We start from the raw sequence: 11,721 nt of genomic DNA, 5'->3' as shown, positions 1-11,721 counted from the left end.
GACAATTTTCTTTATATAAGCTGTTTTGAGTGAAAAAGAAGAAAGAATTTACTCTTAGAAACAAAAAAAAAACAAACCGTGTACTCATACGGCATGATAAAACGTTGTTTGAATCAATGTGCCTTTCATTGTTTGTTTCGTTAGCAGTCCCAGCAGCCTCACGTGCATGCTCGCATGAGCAAACGCCTGCTGGCACCCAGCGAAGCATGGACGGGAACGCACGCAGTGATAAATTTTTGTGACTGGATTTCTTGCGTAGCTTCCACAGCGTTGCACTTTAAGCTTGGGCTAAAGTTAGCCGGGACATCCTGTCTGTAAATATACATATCCGGTATGCTCATGAAAATCGGACACCCGTCAAATACACGTCGCAAGAGACTGGGCCTGAATTCACGAAGTCTTTCATTTACGACTTCTCATTGCCGTTGTCCGATCACCTTCGCTAATAAGACGTCCAGCACCAGGACTGTCTGGAATTCCCGCTTACGAACAATTATAGCGTAAGGGTTTTTCTGTGATTCCGGGTCCCACTCAAGTCGAACGGGCTGCAATGCGGTGCACCGTGCGCCCCAAGACATGCGCGACTGTCTCGGTGCAAACCCGACAGGATGCGCATGTATGTTAAGCGCGCACATCATCCCACTCTGGCTGCGTCTATTGGGGCCGAGTAGATATGCGGCCTTCTTGGCGTCATCGGGGTGCAAACCCTCCCACAGGATGGCAGGCGGCAGATTATAGCTGCCCCGCTCCCGGAAGCCCGCTGTGCTCTACCAGGAAGCTATGCAGAACAGCGCTCATTGGTGAGATGGCGCTCCGCACGAATGAGCTGGCGCAAACGCTGGGGTATAAAAAAGCGCGCCCGTCTATTGTGGAGCCATCACTTCGTTGCATCTACCGAGGCGCTCTTGTCTCCATTCAACCTCCGGCCAAGATGCTGTCCCTCGTAAGTTACGTTTTCCAGCCTGGCGTTCGAAGGGCTCGCCTTCTTACGCCTGCTCTTTCTTTAGGCTTAAATTTCTTGGAAAGCCTGAGTACACATTCATCGGCAGTTGACAGGTCATTGGCAAAATAATCGCATTCATTTTTCGCGGCGTCCGTTATTTAGTTTATGGGCCCGAAACCTGCGCTTTACTCGAAAATTTGACAAGTGTCACAAGGTTCTCCGATGCAAATCGCCGTCATTCGCAACAAGCGCTAGGAGCATTGCATGCGTAGGACCTGATGTAATAATTTGTTCGGCAAGTAGAAGTTATCACCTACCTGCTAAGTGTTGTCTTTTTCTATACAGTCGTCTTGCGCTGTATTATAATAATTACGTTCTTCATTAGCGCTGAGTGGTTTTATCTGCATACCAAATTAGCATGTTGGTCTAATAGTAGCACATTCATATGTCCTTACAAAAAGTTCAAGGCTACTTCTTTCTCGAAGTCTGCCTCGTACTCTCGGAAGTTTTCCATGATAGAAGGACTGCTTTTTATAGAAAGTACCGTCTTTCTATAGAAAGCCCTAAACCATCCAGTAATTCAATAATCAATTTTTGTAAAGGTGATCACAAGCATTGCAACATCTAGTACAGTACAAAGGAACACCAATAGCTAACAGTATGTACAGCATAACAAAACTTTCTATATTGTCTTGCGTTGATAATAAGAAAACTATCAAAATGCACTCATCACCGTATATGTTAAGCAAAAAAAAACACAGACAGCATTATTGATGGTAAAGCTTAACGTATTAAACGATTTCCTTGTTTAACTTTGCATACCACATTTATTTGAAATGGTAGCTACCCTTTCATTGCGGAACACAACATACAGAGACTGTGGGTTTTAATTCATCAGCATCATCAGCCTGGTTACGCCCACTGCAGGGCAAAGGCCTCTCCCATATTTCTCCAACAACCCCGGTCATGTAATAATTGTGGCCATGTCGTCCCTGCAAACTTCTTAATCTCATCCGCCCACCTAACTTTCTGCCGCCCCCTGCTACGCTTCCCTTCCCTTGGAATCCAGTCCGTAACCCTTAATGACCATCGGTTATCTTCCCTCCTCATTACATGTCCTGCCCACGCCCATTTCTTTTTCTTGATTTCAACTAAGATGTCATTAACTCGCGTTTGTTCTCTCACCCAATCTGCTCTTTTCTTATCCCTTAACGTTACACCTATCATTCTTTTTTCCATTGCTCGTTGCGTCGTCCTCAATTTGAGTAGAATCCTTTTCATAAGCCTCCAGGTTTCTGCCCCTTAGGTGAGTACTGGTAAGACAAAGCTTTAATTCAAGGTCGTATTATTTATTATCTGCGACTAAAAAGTAAAATGGTGTAATTTAACTAGACACTTTCCGGATACTCAAGACGAAGTATAGTGGTACACCAGTTCACGAGCACAAAAAGCGCTGGCGCATGGACAAACAGCGCTTTGTGTGGCTGTCCATCCTTCTCGTTTTAATGTCCTGCTGTTGCGCGACGCATCGCTGCAATCCAATATGTCTTACCAACACGCCCACATCCCTGCCCTCGCCGAGGGCAGGGATGTTTCATCAGGGATGATTCATCTATCAATTATACCATGGTCATTTCCAAATAGCACGTTCTCATTACCTCCAAGATCCTCCAAAACGTTCAACCAGACTTAATCACTCCAAAACAATCTATCTTCCCCCAAGTCACGTTAATGTTCACAAGCATTCCCTTTTTCTGTCAGCCATTTCCCAGTGGAACAAATTAACTAACGATATTGTTTGTTGCAATAACATCGACTCTTTTATTAACTGCATTCAATGTATTGACTTGTCATCGTGATTTTTTTTTCATTGCATCTCTGTACCACTCCTGCACGGGCCGTGAAGGGCCTGCAGTATATTCAAATAAAAAAAAATATGCTATTGTATTGGCAACCAGGTATTAAGAGCGCGCAAAGCTATCGGCACATTGAAGCTTGAGAGTTTGAAGCATGTCTTGTTTCTGTGCCTTTTTATTGCACTTTCTTTTTGCTGACTCCAACACGTCGTGCTGGATTTGAACTATGTTGGCTTTGAACAATAACACAGACTTGCTTGTTGTTGATTGGCCTCTCACTGTGTTTCCGCTTAGTTTCGCAGCCTTTTTAAACGAACCACGCAGGTCCTCGTCCTTCTGGGCGTGAGCGCCAGCTTCGCCGGTCGCTACGGTGCAGGCGCTGGCCTGGGCACCGGCCTGGGTTACGGCGGATACGGTGGCGGCTTAAGTGCGGGCTACAACCAGCAGTCTAGCGCCTGACAGGGCGGCTTAAGTTTGGGCCAGGAGGCTAGAACCTTGTGGCTCGACTTAGGCGCGGGCTACACCCAGCAGGGTAGCGCCTTGCAGGAGGTCTATAATGACGGCGAATCTGGACCCAACGAGGGAAGCGGAGACTATGACTGGGGCAACGCCTACTGGAATGGCCAGGGCCTTATCAACCAGGATGGACACTGATCTGGGTTCCGGCAGGGCAGCACTGGCTTCAACAGGGGTGCGTCCGGTGCTAAGGGATGATTTGGAAGCCAGAGATACCTCAGTCAATACGGCGGCATTGGTGGTTACTAAGCTGCTCTAACGCCATGCTTTCCTATATCGCCCGCCTCCACACGTCAGATGAACTAGTCTCGAGCGGCAAAGACATCGCGCTGCACGACGACGGAAGCTCACGTATACCAGCAAAACCTTAAATCCTACAGGATCGGCGACAGCGGTAGATGTTAACTGTGCAGACGGATTGAAAAAATAAAAGATTTCATTCACAGTTATCAAACTTTAAAAAAAATTATAGGGTTTTACGTGCCAAAACCACTTTCTCATTATGAGGCACGCCGTAGTGGGGGACTCCGGAAATTTGGACCACCTGGGGTTCTTTAACGTGCACCTAAATCTAAGTACACGGGTGTTTTCGTATTTCGCCACCATCGAAATGCGGCCGCCATGGCCGGGATTCGATCTCGCGAACTCGTGCTCAGCAGCCTAACACCATAGCCACTGAGCCACCACGGCGGGTATTATCAAACTTTGTAAGTGATTTCAGTGACTGTGGTTGGCCTCTTCGTCATGGTATATATCTGGATTTCAAGCGTATACTGGGCCGGTATAATGTATGGATTCCTTTCGCTTGAATCAATTGCTTTTTTATCATCCACAAGTAACGACCCACCGATATCGATGATGACGTGGGCCGAGCGCCGCCTGGAACACTGATGAACCTGGAAAAAAGAAAGAAAAGAATTCGAATGGACAACCAGCACTGAAACTTGGCTTGCCAACAGCAGTACCGTAAGACAGTCTACATTGAGCGAACGAGAACTTTCTCGTTAGTATATGCTGTGATTTACAGTTTAGAAGAAACATACTGCTCATACTGAGGCCATATGTGTCCAGCTTCAAATATTACTGGGCGCCGGTGTGCTACAACGTAAAGGAGCGCATGCGCGCCTCGTAAAACATATGAACATGGACAATGCATCGCTGTATGCATCGGCTTAAAGCAAACATCTTTACTAGTGCGCGTCTGTTATCGTTAAATATGATATGTCATTTTTGTAGCAGGCCTACCGCATAGTCTCTCCTGGTAAGTGCTGGTTCCTGATAGAATCGTTACACTATGGCGGTTCTGTCATTGATACAACAAACACACTTCCTAATAATGATAATGATGCCATCACGCAAAGTTATCGCTGTGAGGAAATCAAAATAGGGTCTTTGTGCCACTGAAATGAAGTTCCGTCGCAAAAAAAGTATGCAAGAAAGAAAAGGTGTACGTAGGCGCTTCCAAATACACCTAGAAATGCATTACACTGGGCCGGGTTTTTCTTGCTGTTTAGTACATTGTTGAACGGCGATGGGCTGACTGACTGTCGACCAATCTTGTTAGTGAATTGGACGGGGCCAGCGAATAATGAAGGCTCCATGATGTGGTCTTAAGATAAATTATTAAAATTTAGTGCTCTTGCGTGCCACAATAATAATACTATTATGGGGCACGTCGTAGTGGGGACTTTTTCGCCACCAGGGGTTCTTGAACGTGCGCCAAGATCTAAGCTCACGGACGTTTTTAGATTTCGCTCCCGTCAAAAATGCGATAACCATGGGCGGTACCAAATGCCATAGCCGCTATTCTATCGGGGATGGTTAAGACACTAAACTTATTGATTAGCGGGCTGGAGTATTGGGGGTGCGAACCTACCTGCACAAAAAAGCACGCGAAGCCAGCACAAAAGAGTGAAAATGGCCCACAATGAAGTTGACCGATTCTGAAAGTGTATACCTACTGTCAGCAGTAGACTTAGCAAGAACCTAATCTTTTACCCTTGTCCAGCTATGGTGAACCTACTCCCTTCACTGGTCAGTCAACCAAGAAAACGATGCGGTACGCTTAACTATGTTCTCCAATTTTCCGCGAATATTTTCTACGGGAGCACTAAACAAAACGATCAGACGACTGAGCGCATAGGCCTTGAAAAATAAAACCTCTTTAGCTCGCCATTAATCTTCGCTGCCCCGAGTCCCGTATGATATCGAGGGTGACGAGGAATGACGCTGTGAACTCCGTTGGAGTAGCACATTACATTTTATACAAGTTTTCAGGAACGAATCGAGGGCAACGAATACGCGAATGTTTGTTTCATGAATATTACCGATGAAAAAAAAAATTTCACAGCATTTGTTGCAATCCTTCGTGGGTGTCTAGAGTAGAGTGCGAGGAATGTTAGACCACGTACATTGAACGCCTGGAGGTGTGCATGTGTATCAAGGAGTGGTACATAGTAATATATTCCTGTATTTATTGCACATTTCTTGTTCCAGGAATCGAAATGAGCGAAAACTTCCCAGAAACTTCCAGGTCTGAAAAACGAACTCCTCCGTTTATCTTGGCGTCATGTGCCTAAAGTACACTACACATTTCAAATACATTCTCTCATTGTTGTTGTTTGGCTGGCCTTCTTACAGATAGTACACGACAGAGGTAAAGCGAGAAGTCAAAATAAACCCAAAATGGCATCCTAAACTCACGCGAAACAAACTGCAGTATGCAAATGCCTCAAGTTGCGCCACCTGCTAAACTACATGTTGTTTTCAGGGAAATTTAATTATTTAAACTGTGATATCCTGCGGTCTGTGCTCCATATTTCGTGTTTTCTCATTTTGGTGTTGTCTTCGCCTTCTTACTATTCATGTTTTAGTGGAGATGTTGATATGATTTCTTGTTTGTTTATTTTTCGGCCTTTTCCCGTTGCACTGACTCCCTCCGATGAGAGTTTAACTAGAAATGAAAGTACGCTACTCATGTTCGGCCTTCGCTGATCTGTCATTGCGTACGTTTGACAAGCTGAACAGTTTTCAGACTGTACCAGCGGCGTGCACTTCCTGTTACTCCACGTTGTACCTGAGTTGCTGGCTATGTAAAGTACGCCACATTTAATATTAAGCGAACGATGTCACGATTGTGCCCTAGTTGCCTGCAAAGTAAAGAATAAAGACATAGTCTACTTAAGCTGATCTTACCGCCTATTCACGATACAATGAACAGCCGTAACGTCCGCAAAGAATATACATAAAGCACTGCCACACGTTCAGCTACGACAGCTACAGTATTAGAATACTCCAACTTCATTCTGAGTCCTCTGCACTCTTCTGTGCTCGCTTCGCGTGCTTTTTTGTGCGTGGAGGTTTGCATCCCCAACGCACCGGCCCGCTAATCTAAAAGTTTAGTGTCTCAACCCACCCCTGTAGCCTAGAGGCTATGGCGTTTGTTACCGCCCACAGTGGTCGCATTTTGATGGTAGCGAAATCTAAAAACGTTCGTGTGCTTAGATCTTGGCGCACGTGAAAGAACCCCAAGTGGCCAAAATTATTCCGAAGTCCCCCCTACGACGTGCCTTATAATATTATTGTTGTTGTGGCACGCAAAAACACTAAATTTGAATAATTCATCGTAAGACCGCATTTTAGAGCATTCACTATTGGCTGGCCCCGTCTACAACACTAACAAGATAATTCTAAGAATGTATATATATATATATATATATATATATATATATATATATATATATATATATATATATATATATATATATATATATATATATATATATATATATATATGATTAAAGGAAAAGTTCTGTAGGTCCGGCGCTTAGGTAGTTGCAGAAACGAAGGAACACACTTACGAAAATTGCATCTTTTTGTTTTTCAAAATGCCGATACAGTTACATAGGCAGTTACTTACTAAAGATGCAATTCACCTTTAGTACTAGCCTTTAGGATTCATCTGCCACAGTATTTGAACAGCTTAATGAGTATATGCATGGGCATATCAAGCCTGAGGACAAACTGATTCTTACAGGTGATTTCAACCTTCCCAATCTGCTCTGGAACACCTTTTCGATAACCAGTGCCCAAAGTGTCGAGAATGAAATGTTAAACATTGTGTTCAATTTCGACCTCTTACAAGTTGTAAATGTGGCAACCAGAATTCAAAACGGTTCTGAGTGAATCCTTGATCTGTTCCTTATAAATGGGAATATTAAAGACAAAGTGATCTGCAGCGTCACCTCCGGCATTTCAGATCACAAAGCAGTAGTCTTTATGTTAGAGGGCATCGCATTGGAACAGCGAGCTGATTTCAAGTTGTTTCCAAATTTTTCTAAAGCAGAAGACGAGCCTATTCTTGATGGTCTAAGCTTTAATTATGACTCTTTCATGAACAGCTATTGTTCGGTGAATGACTTGTGATTTTTTTTCAAGGGGGTAATTCACGAATGCATTCAGCATTTCGTGCCAAGGATAGCTATAAAACATAACTTTCGAAATCCATGGATAAGTCGAGTAACGCTGCAGTTGCAGCGAAAATTGAAACGTCTAAAGAAGAGAGCGAGAACGACAAGCAGGTCTGACTTGAAACTAATGGTCGAACAGATATCGTAAGAGGGTGAAGAACAATATTACGCATGATAAGAAAAACTACTTCGATATAACACTGCCATCCATTACCAAAAGGTTCCACGAAAAAGTTTGGAGATTGGTGAGCCGGAAGTCTCGCTCTAACGACGGATGTGTAGTTTATGGTGGTTGCGTGCAGGATGATGCAGGGGTTTCGACGGCATTCAATAAACTTTTCAAAGGCATATTTACTCAAGATGACGGTGGTCTTCCGCCTTTTGAAGTGTCCGTACCTCCTATTCCTGATGTGGTAATAAGTGAACACGGCATCTTAAATCTGCTGTTGAACCTTGAGGTAAAAAAAATCTCCTGGACCAGACAATATCCCAAATGCTTTCTTCAAACGTTATGCTGAGTGGTGTGCGAAATGCTAACATGTTCTGGACACTAGGTGTTTACACGAAGCTGCAGTACCTGACGATTGGCGGGATGCCAAAATCATGCCTTTGCACAAATCTGGGGACAAAACACTCATTCGGAATTACCGTCCAATTTGGATAACCTCAACAGCTATTATTCACAAACATATTATTCACAAACTGCTGGTAGTTCTCCGTTTTACCTCTTGTATGGCCGAGAACTGACGCTACTACTAGACACTGTGCTTCCGTCCACCACAGCTTCAACTAGCGCTTGTGCCCGTGATGCAGTCGTCCGTGCAGACCATGCTCGCCAACTTGCGCGCGTTCGTCTACAAGTGTCTCAACACAAACAGAAGCAACGCTACGACCTCCATCACCATGATTTCCATTTTGTGCCCGGCACCCTCGTGTTGCTTTGGTCACCATCGCGTAAAGTTGGCCTTTCTGAGAAACGGCTTTCGTGTTATAGAGGCCCATATCGCGTGCTCAGCCAGGTGACCGATGTCACCTATGAAATCGTTCTAGCCACGCCCACTACGTCCTCCGCTGTGACAACCAGTGACATTGTCCACGTCGCGAGACTCAAGCGCTAAAAATATCCACGCGCCCTTGATATTTAGCAGGATTGTGACGGCGCTTTTGCCGCCGGCGTGGAGTAGTACAATATTATCGGGCGATACTCAACGGGCGCGAGTACGACGATGAAGTTGGTCTGTGCCTTGAGCGGGCGAGTGTCGGCTGTCTGGCAGCAGTGTAAATGGCCACTTTCATCTGTGTCTCTTACACGTAACAGTACACACCTATATATATATATATATATATATATATATATATATATATATATATATATATATATATATATATATATAGACGAGAAGCAAGGGGGTTAACCGAGGGGCCATGCCCTCGGTTAACCCCCTTCGCTCGTTCATTACATACGAGGGTCTCGACTCCGGCAACATTGATGCCTTCAGGTAGCATATGTGAGTTTGTTGACCAGTTGCCTTCACCCTAAAAGATCACGTTCTCGTGACGCCTGCGGCAAAAAAGACGTTCCACGTCCGCCGCCAAAGTCTGTGAGTGGCTAACACTCCCAGGGTTCTACTAAGACACATAAATACCCAAGGAAGTGGATGGGAAAACGGCGCCGCGGTAGCTCAATTGGTAGAGCATCGCGCGCGAAATGCCAAGGTTGTGGGTTCGGTTCGCACCTGCGGGAAGTTGTTTTTTCATCCACTTTAATTTCCATCAATCTATCGTTTCTTTATTTCATATATTAAGCTCAAGTAATTTCCCCTATGTTGTCCTTGGTGTCAGTCTTTGTTGGCTTCCTATATATATATATATATATATATATATATATGCGTGTGTGTGTTGGTGTGTGTATAAAGTACTGTGCAAGTGTACAGTCCCGCGTAATCGATAGCTACATGGTCTAAAGGTTATGCAGCTTCACGAAATGTGTCTTCATTCAAATTCGACGTTCAAAAAATACAATTCTATACAAGCAGTCAAATCACATATGACGGGCAAGGATGTGCATGTGTTTTTTATATTTATTGTTTTGAGCAGCAAAAGGTGATTATTTTTTATAAATGAGCGATACCTCATTGGAAGAGGCCTGGACACCGACAACAATGGTTTAAAATATATTTATGTTTCGGCTCCCCTACGGGAGCCTTGTTCACAATGAAACAAGTGGTAGGGCTGGCACCCTTTCTATGTGCGGCTCCAAACATGACTAAGGCATTTGACATACACGGACGGCAGATTGCCTTCGTTGAGGTTAAACCTGTGCACCTTGGTTTAGTTGATTAGGGACTGAAGATAAAGACGCGAATAATGATTTCATTATTGGGCGATCACAAAGGATTTTTCTAGTTGATCGTATGTAGCGTGATTACTCAGTGTTCGGGAAGGGCATTTGACGCAGCTTGTCATTTGTGGACGTCATTCTTGTGCTGTTGAATTGTTGTTTTGAAGTTGCTGGTTTCTCCGACGTAGACATACAGACAGTCCACACACGGAATGACTTATGCAACGCCTGGGAACTTGTCGTTTTTCCAAAGGGTCTTTCACATGCACGAGCTCGTGTCTCAGTTTCCGGGAGGCCACGTGCGCAGACTGCATGTCATATGACTGCAGAACGCGTGCGAAGGTCTCGCTTATGCCGGGGACATACGGTACGGTAGCCGAAACGTAAATATATTTTGAACAAATTTTGGTAGATGTCCGGACCCCTTCCTTTGAAGTATGCCTCATCCGGACCAGACGGACTTCCGTCAAACTCTCGACTTCATAAATGAGCGATTCAAGGCTATGAAAAGCTCGTAGCCTCTCTCACATGCTTATTTCTTATGATCACAAGGCCGCCTTTCGTAAGGGTGCCTTTTCACGCTAAACATCACACACTCCTGTGTCATGCATTGCATTTTCCTAGAACTTACACTGTCCCTACCAATATATAATGGCGCATTTTAGCGTTAAAGTTAGGTCAATTTATCAGTATGGGCCTAAGTAAATTTTCGTGAGTTCACAAACATTTTTACTTTCATTCTTTAAGTGTCGAAAAAAGTATTGTACTAGGGGCCCTAATGCTTTCCTTAATACGAAACAAGCTTCTAATAAGACCGGGATAAGTGCTAGGAGATAGCGATAGCATAGATACTTGACGTCCTTTAACTTTGTGGCACTATTTGTAATTGAATGTATCGCTTTTCTACGGAGTGCATTGTTGCGCAACGATGTATACAAGTCTTGACGTAAAACAGATTATTTGTAATGAGGGTCACAGACGTACCGCCAATGGAGCCGGAGTTATCATGAAAACTGCAGTCTTGCTACGTAAAATGACCTCCAATGATGGGCTGCCATCACTACTTAACTTTGTCTTTATCTTTCATATGCTAGTTTGTGCATGCAAATGGCGATTTAAATAAATTTACGTAAAACATTCGCAGCTCATGTCTTTATTCTGAAATTATCTTTTTCTGCCAAAAAAATTGTACGCTTTTCTTTTTGCAAAATGTACTCCTTATCCGCAACGTTACTAGATAGAGCACGAATGTACCATGTCCTAATGGTTTTACCACAAACGCGTTAGAGGAAAAGCTGTCCTGAAAAACGGGGCCACAGAAAGAACTGCCACTTTTCGACGTCTCAGTTTTGTAATGATAAAAATATTTAAAATATTATTCAGGAACAATAATTTACAAGTAGCACTTGTACAGACACGTCTAATAAATTAGGTGCATATGTTGGAAAGATCGGTGGGTCATTTATAAAATTATCACGTAATCTTTACAATCTATTTAAGGACTTATTATTTAACTGAAAATTTTATTCGAAAGGATGGCCAGTGGCCTAGGATATGGGTAAACGCTCAGGTAAAAGGAAGGAAGTCGGCCTCCTT

At 43.9% G+C, this 11,721-nt stretch overlaps 1 long non-coding RNA gene across 1 annotated transcript; it reads left to right on the top strand.

Annotated features, from left to right (window-relative positions):
- The first annotated feature begins 814 nt into the window (after nucleotides 1-814).
- LOC135914982 (uncharacterized) lies at nucleotides 815-3,769 on the top strand. The gene is made up of 2 exons (XR_010568483.1): nucleotides 815-943; nucleotides 3,124-3,769. It is a non-coding gene; the product is annotated as an uncharacterized lncRNA (long non-coding RNA).
- Nucleotides 3,770-11,721: the final 7,952 nt, after the last annotated feature.

This window comes from Dermacentor albipictus, chromosome 9, assembly GCF_038994185.2.
Source record: "Dermacentor albipictus isolate Rhodes 1998 colony chromosome 9, USDA_Dalb.pri_finalv2, whole genome shotgun sequence".
In the NCBI taxonomy this organism is placed as follows: domain Eukaryota; kingdom Metazoa; phylum Arthropoda; class Arachnida; order Ixodida; family Ixodidae; genus Dermacentor; species Dermacentor albipictus.
This window is presented reverse-complemented; position numbering and strand designations above follow the sequence as displayed.